This window comes from Polistes dominula, unplaced genomic scaffold, assembly GCF_049000335.1.
Source record: "Polistes dominula isolate Pdom_NZ unplaced genomic scaffold, Pdom_raw_medaka contig_68, whole genome shotgun sequence".
Classification (NCBI taxonomy): domain Eukaryota; kingdom Metazoa; phylum Arthropoda; class Insecta; order Hymenoptera; family Vespidae; genus Polistes; species Polistes dominula.
Genome location: NW_028301034.1, coordinates 1230561 through 1248982, shown reverse-complemented (window position 1 = coordinate 1248982; position 18422 = coordinate 1230561). Strand labels below are relative to the sequence as shown.

The following is an 18422-nucleotide window of genomic DNA, read 5'->3' as shown; positions in this document are numbered from 1 at the left end:
TTTATTTTTTTCATTAAACATTCGATATAATTTTTATCTTAAATACGACATAGCTGATATTTTTTCTAGGTGGAAAGGAAAATTTGAAAAGGTGTAAAGGCGGGAAAATCGAACTATGTAGGCGTTGTTAGCACCATCTCGCGTTTCTTTAAAGAGACGTTCGATCAAACGGCAATATGGCCGCCGTCGCGAGATCTTTAATTAGTGACAAACGGAACGAACATCGTGTTTTTTCTCATTTTAGTGTAAAAGAAGGCGATCGTCGTTGGTTGGATCGAACGGAGTAGGCCCCGTTGGGCCTCGAGCTTAAGGTGAGTACACGAATTCTAACGAATCAAATCAGTCATCGAGCGAAACGATCGACGCTCTGTCTCTCGATTTGATCTAGCTCATCTCTCGGCTTACCAGCAGCCCTTCGTTCTTTCTCGTAGCTCTTTTTGCATTCCTTCGTGGGAGAACTTTGCAGCCAAAATGCGCTAGTTTTCGTATCTCATAATATTTTACGATCATTCTTGACAACTTTTACGACATTGAGGATACATGTTAATGCGATTTAACGTGTTGACAGATACTTCAAACATATAACCGGAACATGCGCTAATGTGAATTATGTCATTTAAAATGATTTCTTGATCGACGTTATCGTTTATATGAATATTTTTAATAATTTGTCATTTTAAAAAATAAACGTGATCAAATTTCGTGTGATTGTCTCATTGGTCTTTTATAATAGATGTTTACGTTATCTTTGGGGGTTAAGTTCCCCTTCAGGCCTCCCACATCGTTTCCAATCATACTTGTTATCGTCGATAAAGTAGGAGAGTCGTGTTTACGTATTATCGTTTCTCCACCGATCGTCGTGGTGGCGCCACACGTTTTTCCTTTAAATGTTTGTTTTATTGTTAGTAATGCTTCTCTTAGATATGATAACATTGTTTTACGTAACATTTATTTTGATATTTTGGCAGAAAATTGTACAAGTATAAATACTTATTAAAAATAATAAAATATTTCGAGATAAATGGAAAATGTTATATTTTAAAAAGCCAACGATAAATAATTATAAACTTGTGTCGGTAAAACACGATCGGTACTATAGTCTTGTTTGTTCCCGAAAATGAAAAAAAAAAAAAAAACTTTGATCAGAGCCAAATTCATTTTCAAAAATGTAAATCTCTGTATCCGTAACGCCCGCACATGAAAATTATTATTCATTCGTTTATGAAAACACTTATTAATAGCAATGTTTCTCGCCAAATGATATTGTGCCTTGTTGGTTGGATGTAGACAATACAAGAGACAGTAACGATGTCTCTTTCGCGTATAACGAGGATCTAAGAGAAATATTTGTTTCGAATTATTTTCATGACAAATGATACTTATTTATCCTTCTGAATTGCACGAAGGTAGAAATTTCACGGTATGTTGGCTAAAATTTAATAACTATAAATAAATCTCATTTCGTATTCCTCTTAATTATAAGTTGTGTGCTGTTAGAGCATGAATCACGAAGAATAATTTCTAAATAGACAATGAAACCAAAATCGTATCGTTAATTACGTTATTGTGATCGGTTAGAAAATTAGCATAATTCTAAAGAAGAAGAACAACAACGGGGGGATGATTCGAATGATCTCTTCGGGAATCAAAGATGAGGAATACGAAGTGGATAACGAATAAGATTGGGAAGAAGAAGAAGAATAAGAAGAAGATGAAGAGGAGGATGAGGAGTAGTAGAAGGAAGGAAAGAATCGAAGGGATTCTTGCGGTTGTCGCAATTGCGCTTCTTGTTGAGCTCGTCGAAGGATTTTCGCCAATCCCGGAGGGATTCCTTCCGCGCCACGTCGCATCCCGAGAGTGGAATTTCGGAATTCGTTGCCAAAAAGCGGGCGGCGCGTCTGCGTTCGAATAAAAAGTTACTCGATTCGAAGACACGTGCTCCTACGGGACCACACACGTGGCTGCATACACGAAGTAATTCGAAATACTCGAAACTCTTCCTCGTCTCGCTGAACTCATCACATTTTTCTCTTATTTTTTACTTTATGTTTTTTCTTTCAACAACTTTTAATTATCTTCGTGAATAGATGAATTACGATGAATATGTGCTCGCTATTATCTCGTTCGCGGGATGTTTACGTGACAGTCAACGATGTTTCTCGCTTTAAAGAAGCGTCTCTCTTTCTTGGATGAGAGATAAGTCTGCGGGAGATCGTCGTCGGTAAAGAGAAAGAGAGAAAGAGAGAAGGAAAGAGTGAAGAAGCTTATGTAGGTGCGCATGTACAACATACGTCGATCGGTACGCGTATCGAATTCATTTATTCATAGTCCCGCCCACGCGATCCCATTCACACCTGCACAAGCGAGTCCTTCTGTCAACGATAAAATCTACGCCCCGTGGTGTTTGTTCAATTTCACGATTAGCAGCAACAGTATGGCACGTGGTACGGCACACGCTCTTACGTTAACCGGAAACTGCTAATTTCTCTTTCTAATCTTTACGAAGGATCGTGTCAAGCAAGCATTACTTCATTTTATTTTTAATACACCATATCATTTTCGTTTACAATAAGCTCAACCTTTATTGTTTTTTTCTTTTTTTATATCTTTTCAATAGAATTCGATGACGAATTTTGAAATATATATATATATATATATATATTTGCATGAGATTACGTTCTTCTTAGAATATTCATTGAGGTGTATAAAGGCGCATTTATTGGCAAAAGTAGTAGGCGCCGGTCTTCTAACCGCGAACACCTGTCGCTTCGCGGCTTGTTGATTCTAGTTCGTCTTTTCATTTTAAATTAAATTCGTTAACGACGGTAATGGTGTGACGGTAAGACAGCAAACACGATTAATTGTTAAAGTTAACAGTTTATCCTTGGTACGTTGATATAGATTATTTATTCGCCGTTGCCATTTTGCAATACTACTTCTCGTACGCGAAGGTATCAGCAAAATAGAAAGAGGAGGAGGAGGAGGAGGAGGAATAGTAGGATTTTGCCGAGAGAAAAAGCAACGAGACGATCGCAAACTCTTAAGAACACATCGACAGTTAAGATTTACGCAAGACTTTTTCCTATTGAACAACCGGTACGGTAAAAGACCATATCCGGCATTTTTATAGCCCTCGTTGACTTATGTTACTCTAGGACTTTTTAACTTTGCCTTAAACTTCGTAGAACGTCGTTTCTTCTGATTAGGTAGATCGTTCTTGGAGATCGACCAGAGATTAGAATGAAAAAAAACAAAAAAAAAAAAAACAAGAAAAAATAGCAAGTAAAAAGAAAAATCTTTTGGAAAATCTCGAGAATTTGGCTATTAGAATGTTTCCTTTTTAACGAACACCGTTTAAACTCGACGTATTTTAGTTAGTTCATTTTCTCGCATTTTCCTCGTACATATATTTCAAATCTTTTGATCGTGTCGAATGATCTGTTAATTTTACGATGATTCATATTTGCAACGAAGGTCGAATTCAACTTCAAAAGCTTAACATATCCAAACATCGATAGATATCTGAACATATTTGAATCAAATAGAACGTGTTAGTTTCTCTGTACGTTTAAGAGATGGATGCCTTTGCGTCACCAAAATACCAAACCGTGTTTTCTCCTCTACCCTCTTTTCTCGAAGACGAATTAGTGGTAAGAAAGAAAAGAATAAGAGAAAATGCGAAAACGTGTGCGGTCGTTCCCGCGAAGAATTCGTGCATTTGGCCAGTCGCGCTCGCTTTAAAGGCATCCACAATACTAAATCACGAAAATCGCGCTATCTGCCAAAAGGACGATAATATACCAAGAAACTCGCGACCATATTTCTCTTTCTCTCTCTCTCTCTCTCTCTCTTTCTTTCTCTTTCTCACTCATCTTCCTCATAAGTCGGTGTCGCGTTCGCGCACACAACAAACACAACGCTAGCACCTAATCCATGCCAGCTTTGCCTTTCCATTGCCAGATTCAAAATACGTGAACGTAAAAGCTACTGAGGCCTTACCAATACTCTCACTCTTCTCTTATACTACTTCTTTTAAAATACGACCTCGACAAAATTATCAAAAAAAAAAGAAAAAGAAAGTAATCCTAATTTAATCGAATCATTTTAATCCCCGATTTGCATATATTAACGTATACTAAAAATCTTTAGAAATCCGTTATACTATATCTTGTTTCTTGTTTACAACTTGACTTCCGTGTTACGTTAAAGTAAAGTACGTTTACCGGTGAATCGTAACTCGCGTCGTTACAGTGACTACTTCTCGAATCATTCCGTTACTTTGAAAAGCTTTTTCGGCAGTAATCCAAATTTCAATTTATTTACTCCACCATACCGTATCGTACCATATCGTATCTTATCCTATCGTTTTTGGTGGTGTCTGAAAGAAACACTTTGTGCTTGTTAAGTCGTAAATACCTTCTTATTTTTTCTCTTTTTACGAAAACTTCTTTTAACTTGGACAAATTATCTGTGCCAGGGGATCAACCTATTTTTTATCTCCTCTTTATTTTCAATTTCAAAGCGAGTTGGTATATTATTATATATACACGTGTTTCGTTAATTATCCCTTTTATTTTCGTTTAATTGGATACAACCGAGCCAATATATAAATGTGTATATATATATATCGTTGCACCTGTGACCGCTGTTGCTAAACACATTTAGTAAAGGTTGATAGTCATAACATATGCCAAAATATGTGTGCGTGTGTGTGTATGTATATTATTTTCATGTAATTACCTTTCATCGTATGATACAGTCCATAAGAATTTCTTTTATTCGTGTATTGTAGTTCGATTGGATTTATTTATTTAAATTTTCGATCGAGAACGAGATGAATGTCCGCAGACTCGAGACACAGGCGCGCCTGGTGTATTTTAGAAAATTGAAGTCATAATGTGTCCGGGGGACCTATATCACTGAGAGAGCCGACGCACCTGCTTGACTTTGTCAAGCGTTAGTCCGGATTATTAACTCCCTCGGTGGCAGAAATTGCAATTTACACTATGTAAGCAGACGAATTGGCTTGGCAGGTGGAATATTGCCGTTGCTGAAAGTACACAGGACAAGCTTATTTCTCTCTCTCTCTCTCTCTTTTTCTCATTATTTTTCTTTCTTTCTATATCTCTTTTCATTTGGTTTGAACGTTTATCGATTTACACAGTCCATCGGTTGGTTAAATTTCATTGCTAGATATGTTTTGAATTTATTCAAATTTTCTATCGAGAATAATGGCTAAATGTTCTCTAACATAAGGAAAGATTTTGGCGTACGATCGGTGTGGAAGATTACGAAATTCGTACACACATACGTGTATAAATGTACAAGTATGTATGTAGGTATGTATTATATATGTAGAGTTGAGAGTAGCTTTATTGCACGCATCGGAGGACGTAAAAATCGGTCACGAGACCGGCGTAAACACGCATCGCCGACACGAAAACCGAAATAGTTAAGCCGAATTCTCAGACCACCGTCGGCTTTTAGACTAACGATGCTCGTCGTTGCCATTTAACAAAGCACATGCGCACAACTACTATTACTTCTCTATCGTAGTCTCTAGAACTGGATTAGAATACTAAACGACTCTTAACGATTTTCGGACAACTTTCAAACAAACATTGTGTCTTTTATTAATTTCGAAAGATTAGATTCTTTTTTTTCTTTTCTCATAAAATCCTTCTCGAAGGATTTTTCTCTTTCTCTTGCAATGACGTTCTGACGAAACCTTGAAATAAAAAAGAGAGAAGAAAATCTTGACCGTTTCTTTCTTTAGTTATTTTTTTTTTTTTCTTTTATACAAGATACCGCGTTAATTTCATTTTTATCGAGAAATCCTGGAGATACAAATTACGAGTCTCAGCGCATTTTGCATTTAAATTTCTCGCGATGTGCGTCCATTAACTTGTGGGCGCAAACTGCAATTCTTTGAATATCGTGTTTAAAGAGAAGGGCAGGAGAGAGAGAGAGAGTAAGTGATAGAGATAGGTTTTGTAAAAATGAGAATCGCGAAATAACATCGTCAAGTGCCGACGACGAGACAAGTCATTTTATTGCTTTTTATATTTTATCGTTGATTTTTTGCTTTCTTTTCGTCGCCGTCGTCGTCGTCATCGTCTTTATCTTAATCTCAAATACCAAATATTATAAGTCTTTGTTTTATTATTATTTTTCTTCCCTCCTCCCGTTAGTTTAGTTATTCTTGCGAAATAGTAAAATGTTGATTTTACTACTACTCTTTTACCTTGCGTCGATAACGTTCGATTTAATTGGGTAGCAGTTTATAATAATCACGAGTAAATAGAATGAGCAAGAAAGAAAGAGAATGCTGGTATTCTGTAGATACGTGACAACGAGTCAATAACAGTGGTAACGCGATTATGGTTGGCGTTGGTACGCGTGCCTTAATGTGCCGATTAACTTGGAAGGTTCTTAAATTGAGGATACCTCATGACCCAGTATTTAAGAATCGACTATGCAAACGTCATATTAAAACGCATAGGCGTGCTGATACTCGTTAACGATCACGTAAAATAATCTTCAACGTGTTTTACTAAGGTTTACACCATTTGTGAATTTTTCTATATTCACCAATAACGATCGATATTATCATACGAAATATTTCAATAACAATCTTTTTTTTATTTTTTTTTTTTTATTCCAACACGAGTGACTGTTTTAATCCAGTTTACTTAAGTAATTCCAAGTAGACTTTGAAAACTCTTCTTGTTCATCCGAGCTTGAAACAACTTTGAAATCTTTTGCTGACCGCTATATCGTAGATTTTGATAGGACGCGTTCAACCGTTAAGATTGTTACTTTCTGATTCCCTACGGGAGCCAAACCAATTACATTATTTATAACTTTAAACTAATCTGATTACAAAGTCTCTCTTCCCCTCTTTTACTCAAACAATCTTTCCTTTCAATTTTAAACGACCCTCCTTGTTTTCATTATCATTCTCCTTATCTCTTTCTATCTTTCATCGTCTTATTACACTAACACCAAATTCGAACTTGGCGATCAAGTATCGTCCTTTTTATCGTTCTTCAAGCGACATAAATCGATCGATTCCGCGAGAACGAGTTTATTTATCCGTTCGAGTTGATCGAAAGACCGTAAGGAAGAAAAAGTGACGAAGCGTCGAGTTGTCTCTCTCTCTCTCTCTCTCTCTTTCTTTTTCTTTTTCTTTTTCTTTTTCTCACTCTCATTCTATCTCGTGAAGATTATAGGAAAAAGAGCGATCCGTCTTACGACTTCTCGCTGTTGATCGGTGACTTTTATTAAGAATTTCCGAGCTCGTGAAGTGACGCTTCGTGCGTGCATGCGTGCGTGAGTGAGTGAGTGAGTGAGTGAGTGAGTGAGTGAGTGAGTGAGTGCGTTAAATGGTTAACCGAGGAATGATACGAGCGTTGAAGGAGTGTAAGGATTTCAAAATAGTAAATAGGTCGTTGTGTGCAGAGCCGGATCTATTTGTTCTTAGAAACGTCACGTCTTCTTCGTCAAATTTAAAAATAAAGATTGGTAACATCTTTTTAGACGATTATGAGAGAAAAGAAATGGGAAGGAAGAAGAAGAAGAAGAAGAAGAAGAAGAGAAGTTTGAAGAGAAGGGAAAAGGGAAGAAAAAAAAATAAAACAAAAAATATAAAAGAAGAATGAAATCTGTTGAGCTACCGAGAAGAAGAAGAAGGTGTACGATGACGTAAGCGAATCCACGATGACTAGGTCAAGGATACCAAAGAGGATCCTAATTGTTCCCGTCGACCTTTCTGGGTTTCGGTTTTTCTTCATCCTTGCTTCTTCAAAGCTGCCTGATTCTCTTCGAGCCAGCATCTCTTTCAATGAAAGAAACATCATCTTGCCGATTACATCAGAGTCTATCTCTTTTTCTCTTCTTTTTTTTTCTCTCTCTCTTTCTCGTTAAGCAAGTTTGCTCTAGTATTTAAACTAAAGAGACCACCAAGGTTGATGTTATTTTTTTTGTAAAAAAATCAAACTCTTGGACGATTTTTCGATGATTCTTTTATCATATCTTTCTTTGTGTTTTAATTTTTTACCGTTTTTATTATTATCATTATTATTATTATTAACCAGAATTTAATAGATCAATGTTTCATGCATTGAATTCTTTATTTTCGTTCTTACTTTTTATTATTATAAAATATATATATATATATATATATGTATGGGGCATTCCACGCCAAATCGGACGGTTTTAAAAAGATTGATCCTTAAAAAGAGAATTTTGGCATTTTTTTGATTATCCGTTCCAAAGATATCGAATTTTCAAAAATTTAGGAGGAAGGATTTTTCGATGGGTACTAAAGGATATCAAAAAATGACGGAAATCAAAAATAAACATTTTTAAAACCGTCCGATTTGGCGTGGAATGCCCCATATATATATGCATTTGTTTTTGACGAGCATTTGGAAAAAGGAGGTGATCCGGATCGTTTTGACCATTGCTTCAAGGACGTATCGATGCTTGGTGGGATAATGAGATACGAAATATTTTTGATTCAACATTAATATTCTTCCCCGGTGAGAGAAGTTTTCGCGGACGTACATATACGCAACCCGTAAACGTATAAATTCGGCACGCGTAAACGCATATCTTCGGACCTTTACGATCGGACTGGTTGTAAAATGTTTTCTCGTAGTATGAACCGTATAAATGCGCACGTATCCCGTTGTTTCGTGCACAATTTGCGGGAGAGTAACAAAAAGATCGAAATTTTGTTCGAAAAGAAATCGAATTTGATGACTTGAATCTAGACTTGAAACATTTTTCAAAATCCCCATCATCCACGTATATATTTAAATCATTTCATTCGGTCAATTCGGAAAAGCGTGTATGAATTTTTGGCCTTGAGTGTTATGTATTATTGTTTACTTTCGTTTGCTTTTCAAAACGAGTTAATGCATTCCTTCGGAAACGATTGGTCCCCGGCACGGACGCAATCCAGATGTATTTATGTATATCTATATATATTCGTATATTTACTTACTTACTTACTTACTTAGTTACTTACTTACTTATATACATAGTTGGAAAGTCCGACACGAATTTTGTATGTTATCGCGAGATGAGATCGTTGCGATGGATCGGACAGGACCGGACAGGACCGGACCGGACCTGCGGTCGTCAGGATTGAGAGAAGAAATCCGTAGGTACGTTACGAAATCCAATTACCTTACCCGTTAGGACACCATGCTCGAGAATGATAAAACAACGTCGTTATGTTTTCATATAAGTTGACACCAGTCTTACGAGTTTCATTTATCAAAGGGTTTTAATCGTATCTTGTAATAAACCTTCCTCCTCCTCCTCCTCCTCCTCCTTCTTATCGTTTGATTAACGTTTGTTGGATTATTTTTTAACATTTTTTTTCTACACGCATTTACGAATTATTTACTTGCATTCCTTTTAAATAGAATCTTATTAAGGATTTCTATTAAGGATAGGTACTGTGAAGGTTTTTTTTTCTTTTCATTGTAACTTTTAATAAAAATAATTATTATTATTTAATTAATGATATTATTAAATAATTATATATTTGTAAGTCTCGAAATCAGAGACGTTGAAAAGGAGTGAACATTTCTGGGTTTTAAATCAGACACAGATTGATGCAGTAAAATAACTGTAATAAACAAAACATATTTACATATTAGCTTATGCTAATTTATTATTTACAAAGTTTTATAATTAATTAACAAACCTGATTCAATACAATTGTCAATAGTCTTAATTAACAATCATTAATAATTCTCACACTCGCTCTCTGAGGTAAAGTCACTAATCGTCTTACTTATAGAGTTAGACAACACAGTTTGGCGGAACGTTCAAACTTACATATTATTAAATAATTAATTAATAATTAATAATATTATCTTTATTATTTTTAATGATTTTTATTGTCGACTTTTTAATACGAAAGGTTGTTCGATATTCCTAATATTGTTTGTTCTAATAATTATTTTCATTCGAAATTTTGTTCATAACAGCTATTTGCAATAGATCAGTATTTAAAATTCTTAGATTATAATTGAAGAAAACATTAATATACTATAAAATATTTAGTTTCATTTTAATTTAATAATTAACCAATATCAATGTTTCACTTCATTTTATTTCATCTCAACAAAACGATACCCTTTTCTCTTTCATTTCTTTTTTTCTCCAGAGTTTTAATTTCGAAAACTTTCCTACAGAATAGAAGAAATTCCTTTGGAGTATAATAATTGAAATGATTAATAAGAAAAAAAAAAAAAAGAAAAAATAACGCGAATGCAATTTGTCCTCGTCGAGGGGTCGGCGTGTTTGGTGGTGGTGGTGGTGGTGGTAGCTCGGTTTTTGGTGAGTCTCGCAAAGTAGAAATATCAACATCGTAAATTTGAACTTTATTTTCGAGGAAGAAAAAAAGGGTGGCTCCGGTCTTTACGAAATGAGAAAAAGAAAAGAAAAGAAAAGAAAAGAAAAGAAAAGGAAAGAGAAAGAGAAGCAAAGATTATATCCTCTCTTCTTGAAACAGATGTTACGAGACGAGTGCCTTAATTAAGAGGTAATTATTTATTTCATGGATCGGGATACACGAAAAACGTGCTTTGCCGTTATCGTTGGTTCCTCTTTTTTTCTTCTTTTTTTTTTTTTTCTATTTTAATGGGTTACTTGTGAAAGCGGAAGCAACACGTACGTTACTATGATATGCGATTTAATTAAAAACAACTAGTTATATAATATTTTCTCATTTTCATCTTTGGTAATTTATTTGAATAATATTTATTTTAATATTTAAACGATAATGAGAGAAAACGAAAGAGAGAAGAAAGAGATAGAAAACGTTTATGATATTTTTGTTTATAACAAAAAAAAAAAACAAAAAAAACATCTATGCGCAACGATGAGTTATTTCTAATTTAGTCGAACGTATGTGGAAAGATGCTGCATTCGTTTCCCCCTCCTCTCTCCCTCCCCCTCCTTTCCACCCACCATCACTCCCTTTTGGAATACATATACACACGTCGACGCCATTGTCAGACTACTTTGTGACCATCTTCCAACCATTTTTCTTTTCCTTTGACAGCCTCTCCACGTGACGCTTTCGTATCTTTGACGACAAAATGACTCGACGATGGTCTATCTAGTTCTTTTATTCGTCTCACTTAGTTATCCCGTAATACATAATTTATCAAATACCGAAAACTATATCGTACTGTATATTTACTTTTGAGTCTCGAATAAAATTAATGCTAAATTTTTACCACTCGACAGCTCGAACGAACGACTTTTTATTTTCTTTTTCATTTTGAATAAAAATATTATTGCTTATAACTTGTCTTTATTGGTTTCAATTTCAACGATAATTTTGGTGATAATTATGAAATATTATTACTTATAAATAGGGTTATTAAAATATAATAGATTGTATTAACATAAATATATAAAATAATAATAAAATAAATTATTTGTTAATAAATATTATTACAGAATAAATAGTATTGGTAATTTGAAGTATATTAAATTAAAATAAATAAAATAAAATAAAATAAAATTAAAATAAATAGTATTATTAATATTAATTAAATTAAATTTAAAAAAAGAAACTAATTAAATTATTAATTAAATTATAAAATATATGTGTTTTTAAATTTGTTCAATATATTGCTAAAGAGATTTGATTTACTAATTACTGGTATACGTGGTTATAAGTTAAAATTTGATAAATATTTCAAAAAAATAATTCTAAAAATTAATTATAATTTGAATAAAGTTGTTAACGTTCAAATCGAATGACAATGAATCACAGATACGTTTCGTGCTGAAAATCTTTAATTCGAAATCTTGATTTTCAAACGATATCTAAAAATAAATATTCCTCTTTAAAAAAAAAAAAGAAAAATACACGAACATTATTTCATAATATTCCTAAATCTTCCAAATTATGTGTGTTGTTTCTTTGACATAAAAAAAGAAAAAAAAATACAAATTTTAATAAAACACGATTTTGGCATCAGTTATGGGCCCCTATTATGTAAATCACCAGTTTAAGGTTAAACGTATAATTTCTTTCTTTAAAGATTGTAGTCGTTGACAAATTCTGAGGTAGAAATAATTTCTGTTTTGCGAAAATTACTTTTATTTATGAGAAAATATTTTATTACGGATTGACAATGTTATCCCTACTTTAATTTATCCTAGTAGAGATCAACTTTTCGGTACGTTTGAAACGTTCAATTTTTGTTCCATCCAAAATGTAAATGCACGTGTATGCGTACACGCGTACGTGTGCATACATTTATGTGTCCTGAATATTTGATTATCTTACATCGTTTAACGTCTTCATGATTCATATTGTAACGTTAACTAAATCGATATTATTCTTATAAAAAATCCAGAAGAAGGACAAAAGAGGTAGTGTCGTATAATGAGGTATAGAAAGTTGTTTCGAAGATAATAGAATTACTATGTCAATTATGGTTGGCGATCGAAGAAAAGGTACGAACGAACGAACGAATTCAATGAGCCGTTTAACTGTCATTCGCATCCGTTCACCATCTATTTTACTTGATTTCATTTTTTTCTTTTTGTTTTTTTTTTTTTTTTTTATGCCGAGGACGTACAATGAAATGATACGGATTAAAATGATGTAGCCGTGGGCCAATGTTTGCGAATTAATGTCGTCGTTTTACGACGATGACTTCGGGGTTGAACGCCGTGACCTCACACAGGTAATTGGACGTCGCAGGTTGGCACTTAACTCTGACTCACCATCGTCACGTTTTCTCGCGTATTATCATTTCCGAACGATCTACTCTCGATTATCCCATGCACATATGTGTAGGAGAGTTTTAACACTTAACCGACCGTTCGGGTAGATCTACCCTTTTCATCAGAGGAACGCTTCTTTCTCTATAGGCACCGTGCGTGATTGCAGCGTCATGGTAGCGCCATGGTATCTATGGAACTAAAAGACGCTGCTGCTGCTGAGGTTTTTAATATCTAAACGTATAAGGCTTTGCGATAACAATTCATTTTTGTTATTAAAAACATTTTTTTTTGCATGTCAAACCACGTGACAATAAAATTTCAATCTTGTGCAATTATGATGCAAAAATTATCGCTAAAATGTAAGTATAATTAATAATTTAAAAACAGTATGAAAGCTGTAGCGTTTACTGTAGTAAATAAGAAGTTAAGTTATAAAAAAAAATAAATATATATTAGGTTGGGGAAAAAGTAATCCATTATTTTTTCGTTAGATGACTTTAGTTATCGATTTCTCGCAAAATATCAATCAAACAATTTCAAATTTATCCTTGCTAGAAAGGTGACATTTAGAGCTAAAAAAAATTCCTTTACCATTTTTTGTTTGGTCTATTCAATGGTGATTTACAGGGTGTTCAAAATGAAAGTTAACAAAGAGAAAATTCCGTACATTTCACACTTTTTCTTTTCTAAAGACGAAAATTCAAGCTAGGCGGGTGAAATTGTAAATGGTGCTTACACTCTCAATACTGTAACAGATAATTACGTGCAATTTTGGTTTCGTCGATTCCGTTCAGGTATTTTTGATGTTAAAGATGCACCTCGCACAGGCTGGCCTATCGTCGAAAATGTCGATAAAATCACAGAAATAATCGAAGTTGACCAGCTTCTTAGTAGTTGTAGCATCGCCCAGGAGCTAAAGATCGACCATAAAACAGTTTTAAACCATTTGTGCAAAGCTGGATTCAAAAAGAAGCTCGGTGTTTGAGTGTCATACCAATTAACACCAAAAAACATGATGCATCGAATTTCCATCTGCGAAGCCTTGGCCAAACGGAATGAAATCGACCCATTTCTTAAACGGATGGTGACTGGGGATGAGAAATGGGTCACATACGACAATATTGTGCGAAAACGATCGTGGTCAAAGCGCGATGAAGCAGCTCAAACGGTAGCCAAACCAGGACTAACGGCCAGGAAGGTTCTACTGTGCATTTGGTGGGACTGGAAAGGAATCATTTATTATGAGTTGCTTAAATATGGCCAAACACTAAATTCGGATCTTTACTGTCAACAACTGGATTATTTAAAGCAAGCGATTGACCAGAAACGGCCAGAATTGGCCAAAAGGAGAGGTGTTGTGTTTGATCAGAACAACGCCAGGTCACACATGACTATAGTGACTTCCCAGAACCTCCAGGAGATTGGTTTGGAAATTTTGATGCATCCATCATATAGACCAGACCTTACACTAAGCGATTATCATCTTTTTGTTGCACTGCAAAACTTTCTTATTGATAAGAAATTGACATTAAAAGGAGATTGTAAAAATCGATCACAAGAGTTTTTCGCAAATAGAGACCAAGACTTTTATGAGACAGGCATTATAAAGCTACCTTTGAAACGTTAATAAATTAACGAACAAAACTGTGCATATTTGATCAAAATCAGACAACCAGAAGTATGTTAAATAAAGGTTTGAAGTTAACGTAAAAATAATGGATAACTTTTTCCCCAACCTAATATGTAGGAGAGTTTTAAGTGTCGCAGATGTAGACGAAAATCTAGTATTCAGTTCTTTTCTTTATATTTTATTTTCTAAAAAGGAAAACTCTATTCAGAGACTAAAAGAAAAAATTAGGAAGACCATAAAACCATAAACAAACCTAAGAATTATCGAGATATATTTGTGCGATGAAAACCTTTTGTGCAGTGTCGGGCCCTTTGAGGAATTTTGGATTCTTATGTAAACATATGCAATATATATACCATAAAAAGAGATAACATTCCGATTTTCTAGATGAAGTTTCTTTATGCATAGTTCCTATTACCGAAAACCATAGGCTGTACTCGTCGCTGGACTATGGGGGTGGATCCTTATGCTATTGGTTAATAAGATTCATAAGCTCCTTCCCTCTCCAAAGGGGTGTAGGTCATTTCTGATATAAAATACGTGGAAAGAAATAAGAAAGTTGTCGTAGCTGTAGTTAGTCATCAGTCGTAACAATTGCAGTTGTATTATAAGTCGTTATCAGTTGTAAGAATACAGTCACTCATCTAAGTTGTAACCGTAAGGTTGTGAAACTGTTATTGTACTTTTTCTAATACCTGTTTGAAATAAATCTTATTAGTAGGATTAAAAAACTGGGTGTATGTTCACCTCGCACCTCTCACCCTAAATAAATTAAATCCCTACATATGTGTATCACATGGTTTAGAAAAGATTATAATATTTGCCAATGGTTTCAACGTTTCAACGTAATTTAACTTAACTTATTCAGGGATGGGTCTAATTTTTGTTTTGCAATGAACAACAAAATAATTTCATTTTACATACTTATTACATTTTTTGTTATCGAGTTTAATTATAATTATATAAACGACGAAATATATACAGTACTAATGATTTTATTTTTGGCTTGGATTGTAAAATAATTGATTTTAATATTTTTATTGTTATTTAGCAACTTCATCAAAGAATTGAAAGATCAATAAATAAATGTACAAAAATTTTAATGAAAAGAACAAAAAATAATATTAATTGTACATATATGAGTTGATATTGCGTATCCCTGAACAATTTAAATAATAAACGATAATGAATGATAACGTTATATAATAATTAATTTTTATATTTTTATTATTATTTGGCAACTCCATGAAAGAATTAGAAAACTGATAAATAAATGTACAACAATTTTAATGAAAAAAAAAATTAATTGTACACATATGAGTTGATATTGCGTATCCCTGAACAATTGAAATAATAAACGATAATGAATGATAACGTTATATAATAATTAATTTTTATATTTTTATTATTATTTGGCAACTCCATGAAAGAATTAGAAAACTGATAAATAAATGTACAAAAATATTAATGAAAAGAACAAAAAATAATATTAATTGTACACATATGAGTTGATATTGCGTGTCCCTGAACAATTGAAATAATAAACGATAATGAACAATAACGTTAAATCTTATTTCTCTTTTATAATAATTAATAAAAAAACAAAAAAAAATAATATTATCAAATAATAAAGATAATAAAATGAATGAATTGATTAAAGTAAATAAATATTAATTTCAAATGAATATTCGACTCGTTAATGAGTTGTCTGTTTTGGAATGTGTCGCTAAAGTTAAGTTGGTATATAATCAGGGAAAAATTGTAAGTACCGAGAGATAAGGATTATTCGCACACATATGAAATGACGCAACACGGCGCTCGTTGTCGTTGTCTCTGTGTGTGTGTGTGTGTGTGTGGTGTCGTGGATGGAGGAAAGGCAAATGTATTTTTGGTCCATAGTGAGTCATACCACCGCCTACACTATCTCACCAATATATAATACTACTCGTATGTACTCTTTCTCTCTCTCTCTCTCTCTCTCTCTCTCTTTTACCCATACACAAACACATATATACACACATGTACACAATCGCACGCGATTTCACGCGATTCACCTTGCTGCGTCTCTGCAAAGGGTACACGTGCCTTTTTCTCCTTCTCCTTCTCACTCCACCACCCCCCTTCTTCTTCTCCTCCTCCTCCTCCTCCTCCTTTCTTCTCCTTCGTATCTTTTTTTTATTCTTTCTCTTTCTCTCTTTCGTGGTTGCGCAAGACACGCATTACAAAGATTACGCCAGTAACCCAACGACTCTGGACTGACGGGAATAAAGAAATCTTTTTTTCTTTTTCTTTTTTTTTTCGTACGCATTCAACCTCCTCAAAATGAGATTTTATTTATTCCCTCCCCCCTCCTCCTTTTCTCGATACTATCTTTCTTACAACGTTATCGATTTAATCTAATATATCGTTGGTATCGAAAATCCATCACAAGAGATTTATACCAACGTAATTTTCTTTCGAAATTATTTAACCCATCATTCACCACAATACGAAAATGCAAATGAAGAAATTAAATTAATCGTGTAATGATATTCATACTAATCAAATAGAATTATTTTTGCAACAATTTTTATTTTTATTTAAATGTAAAAATTATTTAATATCATTAATTATTGATTTAACCACTTGCCCTACGATTTAAATTCACGGTTGCAGTACCGTGAATTTACAGTAACCTATTCGAGACCCACTTGCACACCGTGTGTGTAATCATACTAAACTATTATCAGTTATTTTGAGTCAAGTATTCGTCGAGATAAGACATTTTTTGTATAAATAGTAACTTTAAAGTATAGACAAACAAAATTTGGCATTGTAAAATTGGCAATATAATAAAAAAAATAAAAGAAATGGCTCCTGGAAATTGTGTTCACAAAAAGTCGTAGTCTCGAATGGGTTAACTTAGGTTACAAGTTTATATCAAAATGAGTTAATTTATGGGTTAAACTTATAATCTAAACTTATATCAAAATGGGTTAACTTAGGTTACAAGTTTATATTAAAATGGGTTAACTGATGGGTTAAACTTATAATCTAAGTTTATATCAAAATGGGTTAACTTAGGTTGCAAGTTTATATCAAAATGGGTCAACTTGGATTACAAGTTTATATCAAAGTGGGTTAACTTAGATTCCAAGTTTATATCAAAATGGATTAACTTAGGTTACAAGTTCATATCAAAATGGGTCAACTTAGATTCCAAGTTTATATCAAAATGGGTTAACTTAGATTACAAGTTTATATCAAAATGGGTTAACTTAGGTTGCAAGTTTATATCAAAATGGGTCAACCTAGACTCCAAGTTTATATCAAAATGGGTCAACCTAGATTCCAAGTTTATATCAAAATGGGTTAACTTAGATTACAAGTTTATATAAAAATGGGTCAACTTAGATTACAAGTTTATATCAAAATGAGTTAACTTAGATTACAAGTTTATATCAAAATGGGTTAACTTAGATTACAAGTTTATATCAAAATGAGTTAACTTAGGTTACAAGTTTATATCAAAATGGGTTAACTTAGGTTACAAGTTTATATCAAAATGAGTTAACATCTTGGTACATGTCGCTGGCAGTTTTGACACAAAAGCATCTCGACGTGCGTGGCACGTCTTTGTAGGGCAAGTGGTTACAATAAAACAGTGAGAATTTTTAATAATTTCATGAAGCATGAAGTACGATTTCATGATTTAAACGAATGTTTCATTTTAAAGCTGTATTTATTAAAAAAAAAAATGTAGAAATGTGTCCCAAAAAAAGACCATGTGCGAGTAATGGGTTAAATAAGATTGTAAAGAGTTCTTTTTGAAATTGTTTGTTTAGGTTGTTAGGAGACATGACTTTTCGATCATCTTTGAAACAATTCGATATTTCATCTTTTCCTCTCTCTCTCTCTCTCTCTAACTCTAAAACAAGTTGAATGAAAATCAAGCACGTGACTAGTATCAATCTCCGAAAGTGTCCTAATTTCTTTTTTCCGGGTTCGTCGAACCCTCCTTTTATTTTTTTCTCTTGTTTTT

The 18422-nt window shown here is 33.5% G+C and overlaps 1 long non-coding RNA gene across 2 annotated transcripts; it reads left to right on the top strand.

The window, feature by feature from the left end:
* The first annotated feature begins 80 nt into the window (after window positions 1–80).
* Window positions 81–15426, top strand: LOC149031864 (uncharacterized). 2 transcript variants are annotated; one of them, XR_016177283.1, is made up of 3 exons: window positions 81–311; window positions 9051–9173; window positions 14810–15426. It is a non-coding gene; the product is annotated as an uncharacterized LOC149031864 (long non-coding RNA). The 2 variants fall into 2 exon arrangements; XR_016177282.1 differs by lacking the exons at window positions 9051–9173; window positions 14810–15426 and adding an exon at window positions 432–701.
* The last annotated feature ends 2996 nt before the right edge of the window (window positions 15427–18422 follow it).